This window comes from Lutra lutra, chromosome 4 (assembly GCF_902655055.1).
Source record: "Lutra lutra chromosome 4, mLutLut1.2, whole genome shotgun sequence".
NCBI classification, from domain to species: domain Eukaryota; kingdom Metazoa; phylum Chordata; class Mammalia; order Carnivora; family Mustelidae; genus Lutra; species Lutra lutra.
The window spans coordinates 98,909,777-98,928,552 of NC_062281.1; the positions used below are offsets into that span (position 1 = coordinate 98,909,777).

General features: G+C 40.9%; 1 protein-coding gene across 5 annotated transcripts in view; it reads left to right on the forward strand.

Annotated features, from left to right (window-relative positions):
- The first annotated feature begins 824 nt into the window (after window positions 1-824).
- Window positions 825-18,776, forward strand: part of DENND2C (DENN domain containing 2C) — an 85,919-nt gene continuing 67,967 nt past the window's right edge. For 2 of the 5 annotated variants that reach the window (XM_047726287.1, XM_047726291.1), the window contains exons 1-2: window positions 825-1,534; window positions 6,239-6,440. The gene's annotated coding sequence lies outside the window, so the exon portion shown is untranslated. The remainder of the gene's footprint in view (window positions 1,535-6,238; window positions 6,441-18,776) is intronic. The other 3 variants (XM_047726286.1, XM_047726290.1, XM_047726288.1) reach the window with 2 other exon arrangements.

Sequence of the window (18,776 nt, forward strand, 5' to 3'; positions counted from 1 at the left end):
CTGTTTGCTGAGTATATTTGTTAAACCCCTTAGAGAACCTGATTTTATTTTACTTTGTTCTCCATGTCATTAAAATAATACAGATTGCTAAACTAAACATTCTATTCTTGAACTTAAAAGGCATTAACTAGCATTAGTTATATTTCCATCTTACCCATGAGAGGGCAGTAGAATACATACATGTTAATTCCTTTATTACAGCCACAGAAACCTTGCCAGGTTTGGTTTCCTATCTGGTACTTGGAATTCAGTCGGCGTCATTTTGCCAAATAATCTTCTTGAATGCAAAGTTTGGACTCTGAAATCAATTTGTATTTTGAAATAAGTTGTAAAATCATACCGTTCTAGCTTAAAATTTCGTCTTAGACAACTGTTTGGGAAGTTTTCTAAATATAGAAAGACTTGGGGAAGGTGAGAGGGGTAATCCATGAAGATCACCATTCAAAATTTATGCAAACAATATTGACATTTATTTCCTCACCAAGACATGATTTCTAAAATGTCTTGTCGTTACTTTTTTTCCCCCCACCATAAAAGGTAATTCCTGTTTGTCCACAGCTCACTATTTCACAACGGTGTGGGATATGCAGCTTTCACTGCCTTGGCTAAATTGGCTTGTGACAGTCATCTGTGATGTGTAACCAAACACCTCTCTTTCTGGCAGTCTTCTATTTTGGTACCTCTCTGCGAACAGATGTGGGAAGATTTTGGTCATCAGACCCAAGAGGCTGGGGCGGGGCGGGGTGGGGTGGGGCGGAATGGGGCGGGACGAGGTGGGTTGGGGTGTTTAGCTAGTGCTGGGAAACAGGCTCAACTCCTCCCGACTCGCAGCCTTAGTGAAACTGGGCTGCCGCTCGCAGTAGGCACAGCGCCACGCACATACCTGAGTACGAGCGTGTTGCAGGCGTAGGGCTTAGGCATGTGTGTCACAACAGGGCGTGGGGGCCGACCTCAGGCACTGGGAGTATCAAAGGCACCCTGCTCTGGGACTTCAAACCTCAGGTGTTCAGAGCGTAATTTGCATCTAAGTTTCAATTTGGCACTGGACTGCAAATGCAGTGGCAAGAGAGAATTTCATGCTTTCCTTGACGGAGATGCCATCTGGATTCCTCGCTTAAACTAGAAAGAGTCAACCTTCATGTAAAATTCAGGTCCATCACCGTGGGGCCAGTAGGACCGCAGGCACGGCAACTGCAATGGGACTTCGGCTAGAGGCCTTGGCCGGAGTCCGGGCCAACTTCTGGGGCAAGGTTCTAGCCCAGGGGCTGCCTCCAACAGGATCTATTCCCTTCTTGACGGTTTTCGGGCGGTGCCGGGGGCGGGCCCTAGCCTGAAGGGTGGGAAGAGGAGCCAATAAGAACCGAGCCTTGCCGGGCGGGGTGGGGCCGCTGCCGGCCGGGGGCGGGGCCTTCGCAGGGCCTGCGGGGGCGGGACGGAGCCAACCCGGAGTGAGAGCGCCGAGACCTGGCGCGTCCGCGGAGAGCCGAAGAGCTTCGCAGCCCGGCCGCGGGGGCGGCGTGGAGACCCAGGGCAGGTAGGCGCGGGGCGATCCGGGGCGGGCTCGGAGGCGGGGGCCTCGGTCCCTCGTGGCAGTGGACGTCGCATGCTGGGCGTCCGGAGTCCGGCTGGCAGTGCGGGAGCGGGCCGGCGGAGGTGTCGGCTCCGCAGTCTGAGCTCCTCCCCGGCCCGGAGGGACGCGCGAGTTGTCGGACCCTGCGCCCCGTGACAACGAGCCCTGGGAGCCCAGCTCGTAGGCCCGGCGGCTGTGGAGGGGCCCGGCGGGGCATGTCCCCGCCACTCACCTCGGAGACGGGGGGCGTTGGGCGCTGGGCAGTCTTAGGGCAGGGAGAGGGAGCGCCCCGTCGCGGAGGAAGCGCGGGGCTATCGCCCTTCGGGGCTTGGCCAGGGAGCTTGAACGTCGACAGGCTCAGAAGATGGACTTTTTATTAAACATTCTTGCTTTTTGTGTGTTTTGATTCATAACAGAATCTGATGAGCACAGGATTGAAAGTTGTCCAGTAGGATTTTGATGTTAAAATTGGACAGTGGAACATCTAAGAACTTTTGAGTAACGAGTATAGCAGATGATGATTAGATAATGAGTCAAGGGCTGGAGTCTCGGCCAGGACCCACAGAACAGATGTGATACCTCGGTCAAATCGACTTTTCTGGGCTCTGTTTCCTTAGCTGTAAATCTGGGATGTTCATGCTTAGGGGTACTCTGAGGGTCAAAGGAGATTAGTGAGAGTAGTCTGTAAATGTTAGGTATTGTAATTTGCGCACCAGCGTTAAGCATATTCTATAAAGCAACTACTAAATGCCAGGCACATAGTAGGCACTCTGTAAACCTTTACCCCGAAGCTAGTGATTCACCTCCAGTGTTTTAGATAAAGTCCTAAATCTCTGTTTACTTAGTAAATAAATTGTTTAAGCTCCCCCCACCCCAACAAAATCACTATTGTTTGAAGTGTGGTCCATTTTTTAACTGATCAATGAATTTTTCTGGAATAGAACATATTATCTACATATTGTTACTGCATTATTTATCATGAAGTTCAGTACCAATCAATCTACTTTTTTGCTTTAAGTAAATAGTTATAGTTTAAGTTACCTGGTAAGGTAAGCTGGGAGTATTGCTTCAGATCTAGACTTTCATCTGCTTTTAGTAAAAAACTTAGTAAATTTTTAGTCCTTCAAAACAAAATTAATATGTAGCTGCATTTTTTTGTACAACCTTTATTATAGACATGCGCATTCTTTTCTATTGGTATATGAATGTATGTGGGGTTTTAGGGGGAGAATGGAAATAAAAAAGAGAATAGCAGTTTGTAACCAGCAGACTTTCACTGGTGTTACTTGTAGGCGTGTTCTGAAGTAGTTTCCCAGGCAGAAACCAGGAAATGTAGTAATTGTGTCTCTTGGCCTTTCGTTGGGGTTGTTTTTTTTTTTTTTTAATATTGACTGTGGCAATAGATTTTTTAAAATACAGATATAAAGGAGGAATGTTAGGTTTTTTTATGTGAAAAGAGACTTTTCTAAACCTGGAAATTGTGGGGTTTTTTTAAAGATTTTATTTATTTATTTGACAGATCACAAGTAGGCATAGAGAGAGAGGAAGGGAAGCAGGCTCCCTGCTGAGCAGAGAGCCCAATGCAGGCCTCAATCCCAGGACTCTGCAATCATGATCTGAGCCAAAGGCAGAGGCCCTAACCCACTGAGCCACCCAGACACCCCTGGAAACTGTATTTTAAATGATCTGTCTTATACCCAAGAATTTTAGACCACTGGATACTAAGAGCAAGTCAAATGGAGTAGAGGTAAAGTTCCTAATGAATACAATTTTTGTATTGCTTTAAGAGTTTTATGTTTAAGCAGTTCAGTGGAAGATAGGTGTTTTGAAACTACTTAAAGTATTATTTTAAATACGTACTCCATGTATAAATTTTGCTATAGCTTATAGTTTGTTCATGTTGGAGGTCTAAGCCTTACAGTTGCATTATTTATTGAGCACCTATTATATTCCAAGGCACAGTTTTAGTACTTCCATCGAATTTGTGTATGAGTAGAATACAATTCCTTCCTCCTGGGAGGTTAACACTACCGAGTGGGCTAAAATAAGTAGCAAGAAAACTGTTTTTAAAACTGGTGATAACATCAGTCAGCATTTATTGGGACCTCTTCTGAACCAGGCAGTGTTCTAAATTCTTTACGTGCGTTAGCTTATTGAGTCCTTACCACAGCACCATGAGGGTTATCGTTATTTCTGTGTCCTCACTAAGAGATACAGAGGTCAAATAATCCCCTATTAAAGAGCCTAGGCAGGAGGGCTAGCATTCAGACCAGGCAAACTCCAAAAATCCTAATCCTAACTTTTGCATTGTATGGAGTTTCATATTCTGTGTGAAATACCAATAAAACCCAATGTGTGTTTAAGAGAGTTCTGTAAAGAACTTCTTCAAAAAGAAGGAAAGAAAGAGACATAGAGAAAAAGAAACTGCTATTGCAAGATGTGGATGGAGGTTTGTCCAAGCTACAATTTAATTATACTTTGTATATAAGAGCATTTTTCCCCCTCTGGTGAATGACAGGATTCTTCTTGTTTCTAAACTCTCCGTCACTCAGTTACTGCAATTATGGCATTATCTTCATAATAGAAGAAGTGGTTATTTTTCAATAAGAAGTTTACAATGTCTGTACTCAGACCATAAGTTAAATGTTAGATTAAGAAAAGAAAATGCTCTCCTGGTGGCAAGAAGCTAATGACCAGACATGTATAAGTCCCTACAATTTCAGTGTGATAATAGTTTTAACAGAGATAGAGATAGAATTCAGCGGGGACAATGATGAGGGGAAATAATTCTATGTGTGATAAGGAGGAAGATTAGAGAGAAGATACCATATTTGAATCTGGCTTTGAGAAAAGGATAGGAGTTAACTGAGTTGGGGAAGGAAACAGAAGATGTGGATGAAAACAGGAATATTACGTGAAAGTATATGGTATTTGTGAGGAATATGTTGTAGTTTATTGACTAAAGGTCAGAGTGTGGGCCCCTCAGTAGCTCAGTTGGTTAAGTGTCTGCCTTTGGCTCAGGTCATGATCCCAGGCTCCTGCAGGAGTCCCATGTAGGGCTCCCTGCTTAGCAGGGAGTCTGCTTCTCTTTCTCCCTCCCTCTGCCCCACCCCCCCCCTCCTGCTCTCTCACTCTGTCTCTCTCTCTCTCTCTCAAAAATTAACCAATCAATTAATTTTTAAAAATCTTAATGTCTATTTAAAAAGAAATAAAGGTTAGAGTGTATGGAGATAAGAGGTTGGGCTAAAGGGGATGGTGCTTGGAAATAAATTGGCAAAAGAAAATTTCTGAACTTGACTGCTAACCAGGTTAGGATCACTGAAATTGCTAGAAATGAGGTAAGCATGGGGTTTCAGTGCCTCTCATTTGGAATAATGAAGGTCTATCCAGTTTGGCAAAATTGTTCACTATAGAATGTGGTATTAAAGGTAGTTTTAATACTTTGAAATGCAGGATGTGTTATAGAAGAACATATGGAGGTAGGTAAGTAAAAAGTTACGACTCAGAAAGAGAAAAAAGAAGTCTGCTGGTGCCACATAGTGAAGAGCTTGTGGATCATGCTAGAACTTTGGACTCAATTCTAAAGACAATGGAGAGCCAGTGGGGGATTTTAGGTAATGAAGACAGATAACATGGCCATATGGGACAGAGGCTGGATTGCACGGAGAGAGGTAAAACATAGAGAGATAAGTTAGAAGGCTAACAGTATTGAAATAGTCCAGATAAGAGAGGATAAGGGCCTGGAGTGGGAAAAATGTAACAGAGGTGAAGAGGAGAGGACAGGATAATGAAGATGTAGAATTTACAGGGCTTAAAAAGTGATTGGCTTTGAAGGTGAACAGAAAAGTAAATGACTTCATTTTTTTAGCTTGGGAAACTGGATAGAGGAACTTGTTCTGGGTTTTTTTGTTTTTTTTGTGTGTGTGTATGTGTGTGGTTTTTGTTTTGTTTTGTTTTTTTAATGTGGGAGGAAGAGCATTGTTTCATTTAGAGCATGTTGAGTTTGAAGTGTCTTGGACACTTCAGGTGGAGTTGCCAGGGGAGGGTCCAGAGCCTCCAGTCTCAGGAGTGAGGCTGAGATTGGTGATTCAGATTTCAGAGTTAGCAAGTAAGTGGTATTGGAGGCTTAAGAGCAGATGAAATTGCTCAGGAAGAGCATATGCAACTAGAAGAGAAGAGGGCCAGGGATAAATGGTTTGCTTTGTATGAGTGGAAGGGATTACTGATTGATTGATTGATGCTAATTTTGTCTTATAACTTGTGATTATAAATCAATAAGATGGGCTTTAACTGAAGGTTAAGCAACTTTTACAACCCAGTGAATCCTGTTCTTTTAAACTTTTTTTGAGGGCAGGGGTGCCTGGCTGGTTCAGTTGGTGGAGCACGCAACTCTTAATCTCAGGGTTGTGAGTTCGGGCCCCATGTTGGGTGTAGAAATTAATTCAAAATAAATTATAAAAATAAATAAAAGTGAATAAAATAAAATTTTATTTGGGAGTCACTCATTTATTCCAAAAGAGTATTGCCCGAAATATTATTGGAGTTCCTCTTTGTAAAAAAACAAAAACAAAAAACAAAACTTTATAGCATATTCCCAGCCACACAAGAAAGTAGATCTTCTAGTTATTTTCCCTCCTCTGTACTTACTTTTTTTGTTGTTGGACTCAGGACTGAGATCAAGACCTGAGCTGAGATGAAGGGTCCGACACTAAACTGACTGAGCTGCCACGTGTCCCCCACCTCTGTACTTTCAATTTCCATGCATATACAGCCTATTTCTCTTTAATCAGAGCTATGAAAACAAATGACTATACCCTCACGTGATTGGAAGTCAGAGAATGCTTTTTTCCAGAAGAGATCTTCGCTTCCGGTAAGTATATAGATTATTAATACATGTTTGTTGGTTGATTCATCTTGATAACCAGTCTTTTTTTTTTTAAAAGATTTTATTTATTTGACAGATAGAGATCACAAGTAGGCAGAGAAGCAGGCAGAGAGAGAGGAGGAAGCAGGCTCCCCGCTGAGCAGAGAGCCCGATGCGGGGCTCGATCCCAGGACCCTGGGATCATGACCTGAGCCGAAGGCAGAGGCTTTAACCCACTGAGCCACCCAGGAGCCCCTTGATAACCAGTCTTACTCAACTTTGGCTCCAGGTGGCTTAACCATCTCCAGAATTCATACTCATAATCAAAGAGTGAAGGTTTGCCACCATTGAGAAGAGTCAAAAGAATGTTTTAGCTATGAAAGCATTTTCAAAAATGGACTTTCAAAAATGTTTTCCTAATTTGTAGTATTATTCAGATAAATGTATGGTCTCCTAAGGCAGGGAGTGGCAAACTTTCTGTAAAGGGCTAGCAAGTAAATATTTTAGACTCTGTGGACCATCCATCTCTATCAGCCCTCAGTCCTGCTAGAAGAGCCTTGTCACACTTCAATGAAAGAGCATGGGCTGTGTTCCAGTTAAAGTTTATTTGTGGACACTGAAATTTGAATTTCATATTATTTTCACATGTCACAGAATATTATACTTTTTTTTATTGTTTTTTTCAACCATTTAAAAAATAAAAACCAGTCTGCTCAGGGGCTATATAAAAACAGGTGGTGGGCCACATTTGGTTGATCCTATCATATGGGATGTTGAAGTACTTAGATCTGTAGTTTAGTTTAAAAAAAAAAAAAAAAAGTTCCTAGGGCACCTGGGTGGCTCAGTTGGTTAAGCCGCTGCCTTTGGCTCAGGTCATGATCCCAGAGTCCTGGGATCAAGTCCCACATCAGGTTTCTCGTTCAGCAGGGAGCCTGCTTCTCTCTCTGCTTCTGCCTGCTTGTGCTCTCTCTCTATGACAAATAAATAAATAAATAAAAATGAAAAATAAAAATTAAAAAAAGTTCTTCAATACATCTGAGACTAATGAATGTACTCTATGTTGGCTAACTGAATTTAAATAAAAGTTCTTCAAAGTTGCACCTCCTGCTGAAAATGTATGAAAATTTTTAAATTCATCCTCCCATTAAAGTAGGTGGAAAATACTCCCTTTATTGTTTTGGAAACTGAGAAATAGACTAACTTGTACAATGTCTGGATCAAAAATATGTTTGAGGTTAGGGAGAGGGTGGTCGGGTTATGGACATTGGGGAGGGTATGTGCTATGGTGAGTGCTGTGACTTGTGTAAGCCTGATGATTCACAGACCTGTACCCCTGGGGCTAATAATACAACATATGTTAATAAAAATAATTAATAAAAAAATGTTTGAGGGACGCCTGGGTGGCTCAGTTGGTTGGACGACTGCCTTCGGCTCAGGTCATGATCCTGGAGTCCCAGGATCGAGTCCCGCATCGGGCTCCCAGCTCCACGGGGAGTCTGCTTCTCTCTCTGACCTTCTCCTAGCTCATGCTCTCTCTCACTGTCTCTCTCTCAAATAAATAAATAAAATCTTTAAAAAAAATTTTTTTTTTAAAAATGTTTGAAATATTTTTCAGTATTCAGTGCTCCTTACTAAACCAGTAAAACAATAATTTGTTTGCCTCAGTGAAAGTGGGGACATTGAAAACTAAATGAAAAAAAAAAAGAGAGACTAAAACTTGAAGGAGTGTCCTGCATTGGTTCCCAGAGGATTAGACAGGATGGAATCTTTTTTGTCTTTTTCCTCTCTGACTTCAATGAGTAATTTTTATCCTAAGGAAAAGAGAACATGAAGTTTTTCTTCACTTTATGGGCATTATAGGAGGTTGTAAGATTGAAGGATTAAGTAAATGATGGTGATACAAGAGAAGGAAATGTAAAGGACTGACTTCACATCTGGCTGTTCCAGATGTTTCTCTTGTACCCCTGTTTTTGAGAAGGAAATTCAATATTTTTTTCCTTAGAAGTCTTAGACTCCTAGGTAGCAGCCTGAAAACAGACTTTTTAGCATTCAGTTTAGGCAATATTAAGCCACTTATATTAGTTAAAGGTTATTATTTATGCTTTTTTTTAAAGTTAGATTTCTGACTTTCAAGGTTTTTATCGCAGTGATAAATGTTTACAACAGAGAACATGGAAGAAAATTACTAGTCTTCCTTCAAAGTTTAAATTGATAGAAATGGCATATGTATGGGGTTTTTTCTGCATGGATATTAAAATTAAGACAGACTGGTGAGTGTGTGTTATTCTTGCAGCAACTTAAAAGAGATGTGGTTTGTTGTTGTTTTTTTTCTTTTTTCCACTGGAGTGAAAAAAACAAAAATCTCCAGCTATCTAGGATATGTTTGAATTGGTTACTTAGCAATATGAAGCATAATTTTATATTTAAATATTTATCTGTATTCTTTGATACTCTATAGAGTCTGTTGAAGCCAGTGATAATAGGACCTGCTGGGAGGAAAGGCCACAGCCTGCTCTGCAACAGTGTTTACTGCAAACTCCCCTTTCCCTGGCCCCTACCTCCACTGTAAGGGCTAACAAGGAACAAAAGAGCAACATTATGTGAATTAAAGTGATGGTCCATTTGCACAGGATCACGATGCAGTGGTTATCATTACATAGTTCAGTTAGCATAATTCAAGGTCAAGCAAAATGTCGCAAAATCGTCTTGGCTGTGGGTGAAAGTGGTGACCTGCTGTCTAATCAAGAGAGAGAGAGAGTGCATGAGCAGGGCAGAAGGGCAGAAGGGCAGAGGGAGACGGAGAAGCAGGCTCCCTGCTCCCAGGCTTGATTCCAGGACCTCGGGGTCATGACCTGACTCCAAGGCAGATGTTTAACCGAATGAGCCACCCAGGTGCCCCTAATAATTGTAATTTAAAAGTAATTTAGATCAGTTTGCCTGTAAAATTTATTGTTTAGCTATTAGAAGAAGAAAGCATGAAGTAAGGATCCAGAAACATGTTCAATAGCTGCATTTGGAAGTATAAAAATATTGAGAAAATAATGAATTGAGAAAGAGCCTAAGACTTTTAATGAAGATTATTTAAAATACAGGTTTATCAAATGTGCAAAACCCGACTATAATGACAGGTTTTTGTATTAATGTCTTTGTATTTGTATTAATGTTGCAGATGAAAGCTAAAAATCTTTTTTTTTTAAAGATTTTATTTATTTATTTGACAGAGAGAGATCACAAGTAGGCAGAGAGGCAGGCAGAGAGAGAGAAAGGGAAGCAGGCTTCCCGCTGAGCAGCGAGCCCGATGCGGGACTCGATCCCAGGACTCTGGGATCATGACCTGAGCCGAAGGCAGCGGCTTAACCCACTGAGCCACCCAGGTGCCCCGCTAAAAATCTTTTAAAAGACTTTTAGAAACACAGTATACTGGGTTTTTCAGTAAGTCTTTTCAAATATTTTCAAAGACAAAAAAAGTAAAATTATCTCAGGTTCCTTTTTATTCAAGGACCATTCCTGGTAAAGATTTATTGTTGTTTTATTTAATTTCAAAACAGAAATGGCTACATGCCTCTTGGGAAAAAATATTCATCTAGAATGCATGGATGAGGGGCCCCTGGGTGGCTCAGTTGGTTAGGTGCCTGCCTTCAGCTCAGGTCATGATCTCAGGGTCCTGGGATCGATTCCCTGCTCAGCAGAGAGCCTGCTTCTCCCTTTTTTGTCTGCCCCTCCCCGCCCCATGCTCACGCTCTCTGTCTCAATAAATAAAATACTAAAAAAGTAGAATGCATGGATATTATGTTTATGACTTTTTGATGATAAATCAGCTGAAAATTATAATTTCATCTCTTAGTGATGACATACCTCCATTCCATACCATTATGGGATGTTTCATTAATGCTGATAAGGTTGCCGTAGTCTGGTACAGATATCACAGTCCAAAGTGATGTGATCACTGATATTATAAGTTGTACCATGCTTTTAATTTGCCAAGAAAATGGATTTTTGTGGTTTAGTTCTTCATTTACTGCGAAGAATGATTATATGACATTGCTTATCATCATTTTGTATTAAGACCAGAGAACTTCCATTGCAAAGTAGAAAGAATGTAGTACTATTTTTGCCATTCACACCAACTTACTGTTTCAACTAGGATTTTCCACCCTGACCCAATTTAAAACAAAAGAATAAAAGACTCTATAGTGAACCTGATAAGTACATAGCATTGTCTTTGTGTTTTTCAGAATTAATTTATGAATAAGAAAGGTCACCTATTGCATTACACTGAATCTCTTCTAATTTTAATTTTTATATTATTTTAGAATTTTAAGTATATTTGCATCATGGGAACATAATATTTGATGTTAACTTTATGTTTTATCATATGTAGTAAGGGTAATTATTTTGTGCAACTTCTGTTTCAGGTGTGTGTATTATGACAACAAATGTATTTCTTGCCATGGGTTTGGTTAGGACAGTTCATGAAACACTGGCCTGTAGTGCAAGAGGAAGGACTTGACTCGGTGGGCAGTCCTCACTCACTAAGCAGGCTCAAGAATCTTGGTGATGGTGTGTGCATGTTTTATAAAACCAGACCAATGTATACTTCTGCTGTTACTGCCCTTAGATGATCCCTTTTTGCCTTTCCATTCCTCCCCAGAAAAATTATGATTGCCCGCTCTATCCCCTCCCCTGTGGATATTATATGTTCCTACTTTCCTTGTGTTTTTTGATTCCCTCAAGCCCAGTTTCTCCCCACAAACTAGTCTTTTGGCCACTCATTGCCTGATTTTGTCATTTCTGCTCGTTTACAGATCCTAATCATGTTTCATGTTCTCAAAGGTTTAGTTCCTGACTCTGCTTTTTTAAAACTCTCTGCTTAGGGAACCTGTAGATTCTTGCTTCTTTTTTCTACACCGAGCCTATCTTAAAACCTCCTCTACGCGGGGGTTTCCCTCTCTCACTTGACTCTTACCAGATAATCTCACCTGTTATTTCAGAGGGGAGACGGCAGCCTTCAGGGTGGGGGAAGTTCATCCATGCACGGCCCTTCCACCTTCTATAAGTATACCCGTGTCCTTACCTTTCTTTCCACATTCCCTTCTGTCCCAGTGGGAGAGCTGTCCCTCTTCCTGTCAGCTGCTAAACCCTGCAGCTCCAGGTGGGTGCCACACCATCTCTCCCTTTAGGGGTTTGCTCTCAGACCTTTGTTTCTTCTCTACTGACTCCTTTCCACCAGTGTTTAAACAATCTTAATTCTTTTCTATTAAAAAAAAAAAAGACTTTATTGAAACCTGTGTTCCTGGTTAGCTACTACTCTGTTGTCCACTTGCTTGCCTGGATGAGCTCCTTGAAGGATTGTCTCCAGTTGCTGGTTCCATTCTTTTTGTCCCATTCACCTGTCAGTTCACTGTGACCTCCCTTTAGCTTCCTCCATGCCACCGAACCTGCTCTTGCCTAGGTCCTAATGACTAATACACATTCAGGTCTTTACCTGATCTCACCTTTGTTTTTTAAACTTTCTTTTTGAAACTTGTTTTATTTATTTATTTATCTCAGAACACGCTGGGGCAAACCTGAGTGGAGGCGGGTGGGGGGATGGGTAGAGGGAAAGGGAGAGAGAGAGAAGCACCTTAAGCTGACTCCCAGCTGAGTGCGGAGCCTGATACAGGGGCTTGATCCCAGGACTCTGCAATTGTGACCTGAGCCAAAACCAAGAGTCAGATGCTCAAACAACTGAGCCACCCAGGCATCCCTACCTTAGTTGACCTTCTGATGGTGTATCTGTTGACCATTCTTTTCTGTTTGAAGGATTCTCTTCCTTTGGCTTCCATAATTCCACACACTCTTGGCATTTTCTCCCATCTTTTATCTAAATTTATGACAGAAATTACCACCTATGATAGAAAAGAACTGACCTAGAATGTCCCCAAACTGACCTGTTTCGTGTTAGTACTGTTTTTGGAATTTATAATGCTTCATTCCAGCAGAGTATGATAATCTGTAAAAAAAAAAAAATCATTTGAAGAAATAAAGTATGATTCTGTGGTAATAAAGGATGTGTGGCATGGTATGGTAAGAAATAAATGAGTGTAAAGTTTACATGGAAACCACAGCGAGATGCCACTGCATAACAGAATGACTAAAATGTAACAGACTAACAGTGTAAGTGCTGGTGAGGCTGAGGAGTGACCAGAACTAATAGACTGCTGGGGAGAGTGTAAATTGTAAATTGTGTAAGTTGGTGCAAACCCTTTTGAAAAGCCTTTGGCAGTGTCTATTAAAGTGAAGCATCTGTCTATCCTATAACCCAGCAATTCCACTCCTAGTTAATACCCAAGAGAAATAAGTGATTGTGTATATTAAAGACACATAGAAGAATGTTTATAAGAGCTTTCCTCATAATAGTCAAAACCTGGAACAAATGTGTGTGTCTATCAAAAGGAGAATGGATCCGGGGCACCTGGGTGGCTCAGTAGGGTAAAGCCTCTGCCTTCGGCTCAGGTCATGGTCCCAGGGTCCTGGGATCGAGCCCCATATCGGGCTCTCTGCTCAGTGGGGAGCCTGCTTCCTCCCCTCTCTCTCTGCCTGCCTCTCTGTGTACTTGTGATCTCTGTCATATAAATAAATAAAATCTTTAAAAAGAAAAAAGGAGAATGGATTAATAAATGCTGGTGTTTCCATTGGATGGAATAATACTCAGCAATGAAAAGGGGAAAACTACTGCTATGTACAACAACATGAATGAATCATACAGACATTATTTTGCATGAAAGAAACCATATACAGAATACTATGCCTGTGGGGCACCTGGGGGGCTCAGTTGGTTAAGCGTCTGCCTTCGGCTCAAGTCATGATCCCAGGGTCCTGGAATCGAGTCCCACGTCAGGCTCCCTGTTTGGTGGCAAGTCTGCTTCTCCCTTTCCCTCTGCCCTTCCCCCCACTTGTTCTTTCTCTCTCTTTCTCAAATAAATATTAAAAAATTTAAAAAGAATAATACTATTGTATAAATTATGTTAAAATGAATTCAAGAAAAGGCAAAAACAAGAGAAATACTTGTTACTGTTGTTCTGTTGGTCCGGTATGCCTCTTAGTTCTGTTCTTCTGGTAGATACTTTCTCATCTGTCAAATCTCATTTAATAATAAACTTCCCATAATTATATATAAATTTCCTGTGAGCGTGTTTGTATTTTATTTTCATGTATTAATTTTCTAATGGGACGTAATATGAAATGAAAGGTACATAGACGATGACATTCTCTGCCACTCAGCTATGTGACTCTACACCTCTGTTTTCTGTCTACAAATGAGGACAGAAATAACCTGCCTGCAGCAGAGATTTTTTGCTTACTCTAATATGCATTCTCCAAAGAAACAGAAATCAGTTTTTTAGCTGGGCACATTGCAGGATGAAAAGATGAATGATTATATTCCCAGCCTCCATTCATATGGTACATGTGACTTAAGTCCTGGTTAGTGGGCCATAAGCAAAAGTGTTACATGGAACTTCCAGGAATGTGGCTTTAATAGAGCTCCCTTTTTTTCTTTTTATTTCCTGGAACGTGGATGTAATAGCTGGAGCTCCGACAGCTAGTTTGAGCCATGAAGTGATCATGACAACAGGAGCTATATGATGAGGATGGTGTAGCAGAAACACTGGAGCCTGAGGACCTGGGGGCACCTTGGGCTGCCTACTATCTCTTAAGTGGCAGAAAAGAGACATCTCTTTGTTTACAAACATTGGTTAAGCCACTGCTATTTTCAGTTTTTAAGTAATCTGTACGCAAACTTAATCCTAACTACCCCAGAGAGGTGCTCCAAAAATTAACTGAGATAAAGTGACTGAAGTAATTGGCACATAATAGTTACTTAATAAGGCTCAACTACTGTTACTGCTATTGTAATTCCCAAATGCCTTATATGAAGTGGGTGCTCAGGACATATTTGATGATCTTCTAAAAAGTAAGTTACCTTTTTTGGTAACAAATGCTATACAAGTGATTTATGTTTATTTTTTAAAAATTAGAAAATACAACTGTTCCTGGGTTGCTCAGTCAGTTAAGCATCTGCCTTTGGCTGGGGTCATGATCCCAGGGTCCTGGGATCAAGCCCTGTGTCTGGCTTCTTGCTCAGTGGGGAGTCTGCTTCTCCTGCCTCTGCCTGCCACTCCCCCTGCTTGTGCTCTCTCTCTTTCTTTCAAATAAATAAATCTTTAAAATAAAATATAGGGCACCTGGGTGGCTCAGTCGTTAAGCATATGCCTTTGACTCAGGTCATGATCCCAGGGTCCTGGGATCGAGCCCTGTATCGGGCTCCCTGCTTGGTGGAAAGCCTGCTTCTCGCTCTCCCACTCCCCCTGCTTGTGTTCCTTCTCTCACTGTGTCTCTCTCTCTCTGTCAAATAAATAAATAAAATCTTTTAAAAAAGTAAAACAATAAAAATTAGAAAATACAGATTAACTAAAAGAAAACTCAACCATAGTTCTATTACTTAGAGATAATCACTGTCAATGTTTCAGTATATATTTACTTTTAAATTTTATTTATTCATCTAGATTTTTGAATTAATTCTTATAACATTTTTCTTCTTCTTAATAGATTTTGAACATGGTATAACTTACTAGTATTTCAGTATATGAATTTACCATAATACTGTACATTTAATGATAGTCCTCTGTTGGAAATTTATTTTCAGCTTTACAGTAATCTAAATCTACTCTTGGGGTGCCTGGCTGGCTCATTCAGAAGAGCATCTGACTCTTGATCTTGGAATCATGAGTTCAAGCCCCACACTGGGTATAGAGTTTACTAAAAAAGGAAAAAGGAAAACCTCAAAAAAATAAAAAAGCCTACTCTTGTATACATATTCGTGAATTTATCCAGTTACTTCCCTAGGATAAATTATTGGAAGTGATATTTCTGCAATATCTGTGTGTTCATTTTTTTTAAAAAATTAAGATTTTATTTAATATAGAAAAATATAAAGGATACAACTTAAAAGATCCATTATTCTACCACCCAAATAGATCCTGTTTTAATATTAAAAACAACAAGAAAAATATATAACCGTGGTTAAAAAAAAAAGATTCAAGCCTTGTAAAAAGTTATAAAATAAAGAGTAAAAAACTTGTTCCAGGGCCTTATCACTGGTCCCATCACTGGTGATTTCTTGCTTATCCACCACAATCCAACATGCAGTGTCCATAAAATTTAATCTTATAGAACATTGAGTCATGTTACTACAAAGACTATAAAAATTTTCTTAAAGTATGGTCTGATTGTATAAAAAGTATCAATGTGAAGACAATGTAACTTTTACTGACAGAACCAACCATATACTGAACTGAGAAAGTCCAAATGATTGTAAGATGATCACTTTCTAAGCAGTCCCTTGGTCCACGGTGAGGAAGAGAAGAGGCCTCGTCCATCCAGTCCCATTTCAGAGAAGGAGGCTGAGTGGAGGAGGAATTAGCTGTGGTAATATCCAGTTTACATCATGGCAAGGTGTGTGTGTGTGTGTCTGTGTGTCTGTGTGTGTGTGTGTGTATGAGTATTATACGTATCTGTATATCCTTTTTAAAAGTCTGTATAGAGATGTAATCATACTAGAGAGATTGTTTCCCCTACTTTTATTTTGGACAATTTTCCATATCTGCCCACAGATCTCTACCTCATTCTTTTCTTTTGCTTTTTAATTTTTTAAAAAGATTTTATTTATTTATTTGACAGAGAGAGATCACAAGTAGGCAGAGAGGCAGGCGGGGGTGGGGTAGGGAGAAGGCTCCCCACTGAGCAGAGTGCCCGATGTGGGGCTCGATCCCAGAACCCCGAAATCATACCCTGAGCTGAAGGCAGAGGCTTAACCCACTGAGCCACCCAGGCACCCTCTACCTCATTCTTTTTAATATTTGCATGTTACAGGTATCCCCCATTTTTTGAGAGTTCACATTAGGCTGCTTGGCTTTTTTTTTTTTTTTTTAAGATTTTATTTATTTATTTGTCAGAGAGAGAGAGAGAGAGAGCGAGAGTGAGCACAAACAGATAGAGTGGCAGGCAGAGGCAGAGGGAGTAGCAGGCTCCCTGCCGAGCAAGGAGCCCGATGTGGGACTCAATCCCAGGACTCTGGGATCATGACCTGAGCTGAAGGCAGCCGCTTAACCAACTGAGCCACCCAGGCGTCCCGGCTGCTTGGCTTTTATGGGCAATCTGCAATTTTACAAAGAAAGGCAAAAAGTAAAAATAGCATTCAGCATTTGTTTTGCATCACACTGAGCTGTTATAGACGCAGCTCCCCCACCCTCTGCATGATGATCCCCCCACCCCGCCCTGCCACACACACACAGCTAGCCTGTCTCTGCGGCGCTCCTTCCCCTGAAACTACTCTCAGCATCTCAGCATCCAGCCACCGTGGCTTTGAACTGCATCTGTGAGCATATGTGCTTTAGCTCAGTTTATTTTGTGCATCCATTAGCAAAATGTGCCCTAAGATAACAGAAAACCCTAAGAGAGGTTATTTGGAGGGAGTCTAGGAAAGCTCAAACAGTTTTCCATATAAATTAACAGTGATCGCTTCTTCACTTTACACCAGTTTGGGTTAGGAAAGGTTTCCTAGAAATGCTCTGCTTATAGATGGTGGGAAGCCTGTAGTCAATCAAGGTGTTCTGTTTGTGCAGGTTGTCTGTTACACACTGACACCCCGCTGACAGCCTGAAATCCAGCCAGAGTTTCACTTGTCAATACTGTGGGCCAGTTTGCCCCGGCTCCTCACCCCACCCTGGTTCTGAAAGTCCACCCAGACCACCCATCAGCCTTGTACCCCCTCATTTTGCTCAGCCACTGACATCCTGTGCAGGGCTGCACCTGTGTAGGGCCTGCGCACTTGACCTTGTTCAGGCCCGGCAGGCCACACCATGTGACCTCTTACACAGATGCTATCCTGACCCCTCCAGCTCAGGTGCTCTGATCCCCTGCTCTGATCTCTTGCAGTTCTGCCTTACTCTGGATGCCTGCCTTACTCTGTTCCACTCTAATGGCTTTAGGACTGGATTGTCCAGGAAAGAGGAGGGGAAGGAAAGTAACTTGGATGCTTTAAAGAGATAATTGTTGGGCCTGAAGGTTAGTATATTACAGATCTAATACTTCGTGTGTTTCGATGGTAATTTGAGGAATAGGAGACATGTTTAATAATTATGTGAATGCGGGGCGACTGGGTGGCTCAGTGGGTTAAAGCCTCTGCCTTCGGCTCAGGTCATGATCCCAGCCTCCTGGGATTGAGCCCCGCATTTGGCTCTCTGCTCAGTGGGGAGCCTGCTTCCCTTCCTCTCTCTCTCTGCCTGTCTCTCTGCCTACTTGTGATCTCTGTCAAATAAATAAATAAAATCTTAAAAAAAATAATTTATGTGAATGCAGTTTTACTTTCTGTTGTTTTTATATTGTCAAGTGAGAGAAAATATCCATTGAATGTATAATTTGGGGATTTGAGAACTTGAGAAATCTGGTCTTCTGACTTTTTGGCTTTAGAATAACATTGGAAGTTATGTTCAGTGGATATGGATGTATGTTTTTAGGAGTGCTTGTTATGTCTATAGTTTTAAATCCTTGAAAAGTGCATTTTTTTTACATAACACTAAAAAAAAGCAGGATGTGAATACATGGATACTATAATTGCTACTATATAAAAATATGGTTAGGAAAAAGGCAGGGAGGAGATATACCAAAATATACCAGTGATTATGCGGGAGGTGGTAGGCATAGAGGTGTTTTCCCTCATTTTCTCTATTTTTCAAAATTTCTAAAAAGTAGTAGTTTATGATATTTAAAACTTAAAAATTTTTTTTTACTTTCTAGAATTTTTTTTTCAACCTTTGAACACTATAGGAAGTAAGAATTTTGGTGCTAAGAAGAGCTCAACCAAGTTTGAATTTGTGATTTAAAAACTATGTTACTGGGGCACCTCGGTGGCTCAGTTGGTTAAGCATCTGCCTTTGGCTCAGGTCATGATCTGATCCTGAACCTACTTCTCTCTCTCTCTCTCTCTCTCTCTCTCTCTCTCTCTCTCTCTCTATGTCCCCCAGGCACCCTCCCCATGCGCGCATGCTCGCTCTCTCTCTCTCTCTCTCCCCCTCTCCTGCATACGTGTGCTATCTCAAATAAGAAAATCTTAAAAAAAAATAACTGTTGCTTTAAAGTTATTTTGAAGTTATTTGTAAAGTTTAAAAGTTCTAATTTCTTATAGAAATTATAAATAATATAAATAGAAAGTTTCTTACTACAGAGGAGGTTTTAAAAAGGATAATTACATTTAAAAAATTAAGATAAACTTCATTAATTGTATGGACAGTTACTAACATT